Source organism: Arachis duranensis, chromosome 9, assembly GCF_000817695.3.
Source record: "Arachis duranensis cultivar V14167 chromosome 9, aradu.V14167.gnm2.J7QH, whole genome shotgun sequence".
Classification (NCBI taxonomy): Eukaryota; Viridiplantae; Streptophyta; class Magnoliopsida; order Fabales; family Fabaceae; genus Arachis; species Arachis duranensis.
Genome location: NC_029780.3, coordinates 48098238 through 48101562, shown reverse-complemented (window position 1 = coordinate 48101562; position 3325 = coordinate 48098238). Strand labels below are relative to the sequence as shown.

Below are 3325 nucleotides of genomic sequence, written 5' to 3'. Positions count from 1 at the left end.
TTTCTTACTGTGTACTTTGTTAGTTGTATGACAGGGAGAAGAAGTGGAGCTTCAACTTCCTTTGATTCGGAACCTGAGAGAACCCTCCGTAGATTGAGGAGGAAAGCAAGAGGGAAAGGAGTTATTGGTGCTAAGAAAGAGGAGGAATACTTTGAAACCAACATGGAGGAGAACTTGGAAAACAACCATGAAGGAGAAGCTCACAACTATGCCAGAGAAGGCCCTGTAAATAATGCTGGGGAAGACAGGAGAGTTCTACGCTCTTACATCAATCCAAACCTAGGAAATTGTGGAAGTAGTATCCAAAAGCCCACCATACATGCCAACAACTTTGAATTAAAACCTCAGCTCATCACCCTTGTTCAGAACAACTGCTCATTTGGAGGAAGTGTCCAAGAAGACCCCAATCAACATCTAACCACATTCCTGAGAATATGTGACACTGTGAAGTCTAATGGAGTCCATCCGGATGTCTATAGACTTCTTTTGTTCCCTTTTTCACTCAGGGACAAAGCATCCAAGTGGCTGGAGTCCTTTCTGAAGGAGAGCTTAACAAATTAGGAAGATATGGTGAACAAATTTTTGGCAAGATTCTACCCTCCTCAAAGAATTAACAGGCTCATAGCTGAGGTGCAAACTTTCAGGCAACAAGATGGTGAAACTCTCTATGAGGCATGGAAGAGGTTTAAGGACTTAACAAGAAGATGCCCACCAGACATGTTCATGAATGGGTTCAAGTTCACATTTTCTATGAAGGTCTCTCTTATGAGTCAAAGAATGTTGTAGACCATTCATCAGGGGGCTCTCTAAACAAGAAGAAAACCATTGAAGAAGCCATAGATGTCATTGAAACTGTAACTGAGAATGACTACTTCTATGCTTCTGAAAGAAGCAACACTCGAGGAGTAATGGAGCTGAACCACATGGATGCATTGCTGGCTCAAAATAAGATGATCACCAAGCAGCTAGTAGATCTCACCAAGAAGGTAGAAGAAAACCAAGTTGCAGCAGTCATCACTTCATTACCAGCTCAAGAAGGAGTGAATGTAAGAGAAGAAGGTGGCTGGGAACAAGCTAATTATGTTGGAAACTTACCCAGACAGATCCATGATCCATACTCCAACACTTATAATTCTGGATGGAGAAATCACCCTAAATTTGGGTGGGAAAACCAACAAGACCAAGGCCAAGACAAGAGACGCCACAACCACAATCCCAACAATAATGTAACTCACCAATATACCTCACAGAGATCCTATCAACACCCACCTAACCACCCTTCTCAACCACTTAATCTCAACCCACCATCACCAACTGAGGATAGACTTTCCAAAATTGAGGCTCTACTTGAAGACATATGCAAAGAAGTCCAAGACAACAGAGTGTTCAAGGATGAAGTGCGAGCCAATATCAAAAACCAAGGGGAAAACATCAAGAGGCTGGAGTCCCAAGTGGGATATCTTTCTCAACAGTTTCCCAAACCTATTGATAGTTTCTCAAGTGACACAGAGAAGAACCTAAGAGGAGAAACAAAGAAAGTAAGGTGGGAAGAATGTAAGATGATCAACACAAGTGATGAGATGAGTGTGGAGGACGTGGACACACAAATATAACACATCCAAGACAGTCCAAAGAAAAATCATGAAGACAGAAACCATGCACCCCAACCTTCACACAGGGATGAGCTAAAGAAAGGGGAGATCCTGAACCCATATGCGCCCTTTCCCTAAAGGCTCAAAGGTGGTTTAGCAAGGAGAATGTATTCAAGATTCCTCGACATGTTTGCATCCCTTGATGTAAATATACCATTCATTAAGGCCCTCCAGCAAATGCCCTCCTACATCAAGTACATAAAGGAACTTCTGGCCAAAAAGAGTTCATTAAAAGGTGGACAAACAATAAAGATGAACAGGGAGTGCAGTGCTCTCATCCAAGCAGAGCCACCTACAAAGAAGAAAGATCCAGGGAGTTTCCACATACCCTGTGCTATAGGAGAGACAATGATTGATAAAGGGGCTCTGTAACCTGGGAGCAAGTATCAACTTAATGCCTATATTCCTCATGAAAAAGCTTCAAATCAATGAGCTAACACCCACATACATAATCATCAAATTGTCTGACAAAACTAAAAAACAGGCAATAGGAGTGGTAGAGAACGTGTTAGTGAAGGTTGGTAACTACTTCCTGGCCACGAACTTTGTCATCTTGGAAATGGAAGAAAATCCCATCCATCCCATCATCCTGGGAAGGCCATTTTTAGCCACAGCCAGGGCGCTTATAGATGTGGAGCGAGGAGAGCTAGTATTGAAGATACACGATGAACAGCTCACCTTCAATGTTTTCAAACCATCACAAGAAGCAAATCATGATAACGAAGAGTCGAAGGAAGAGCACAATAAAGAGCTAATGGAAGAGTCAGACAAGGGAGCATAAGCACCACACCTAAGAACTCCTATGGTTAACAAGTAATGTAGTCAGAAGGAACAACAGCCAAGTGTGACCCAAGAGAAGCTAGACTCACAAGAGTCATGTGGGATAAGCAACAAAATCCCCCTGAAAGAAGGAACCATAAGGAGCAAGGTAACATCAAGGGAAGCAAGGAAAAAGGCCCCAAGGGAATGGAGAAACAAGAAAATCCCTACAGAGGATTTCTCTCCAGGAGATGAAGTGATCTCTGCCCACTTTCCATCTATACCACTTCATCTCCCCACCATTCCATCTCAGCTACCTCAAGTGTACACCATCAACAAAATCTTGTCCTTAGAACATGTGAAACTTCTTAACAAAGCCAATGGAGATAAATCCACTGCAAGGGGGGAGGACTTGAAGCACTACCAACCACCCTGACAAAGGCCAAACGTCAAGCTAATGACGTTAAAGAAGCGCTTCATGGGAGGCAACCCATGTTCTTTAGCCTTTCTTTTTAATCTCTAATACTAGTTATTAAAGCAAAGTTCATGGATTCTAAATCAACCTCGACAAACAATATAAGAATCCCTACATGCAGTATATAGTACATGATAAGTTTGGTGTTCAAGGCACACCAAGAGGGCTTGAACACACTCAATGGTATGAGATTCTTTTCGAATCTTGTTGCACCATATGATCACAAACAAGTTTGGTGTTACCAACGTTGCATGCATGGGAAATAGAGTGGTCGATTGATTTGCATTCATGAAAAGCATTTAGTTATTTTAAAAACAAAAGAAAAAGATTTTAACAGTAGCTATTTCACACTTTAATTTTTCCTACCAAAAATTTAATTAACTTTTTGCATTCCTTCTGTCTTGTATAGGAAATCAAAAAGGGGATTGGTTGTACTTGA

General features: G+C 41.6%; 1 non-coding gene across 1 annotated transcript; it reads right to left on the bottom strand.

The window, feature by feature from the left end:
• Window positions 1-615: 615 nt before the first annotated feature.
• On the bottom strand, window positions 616-719 carry LOC127742079 (small nucleolar RNA R71). The gene has a single exon (XR_008003267.1). It is a non-coding gene; the product is annotated as a small nucleolar RNA R71 (small nucleolar RNA).
• Between the last annotated feature and the right edge of the window lie 2606 nt (window positions 720-3325).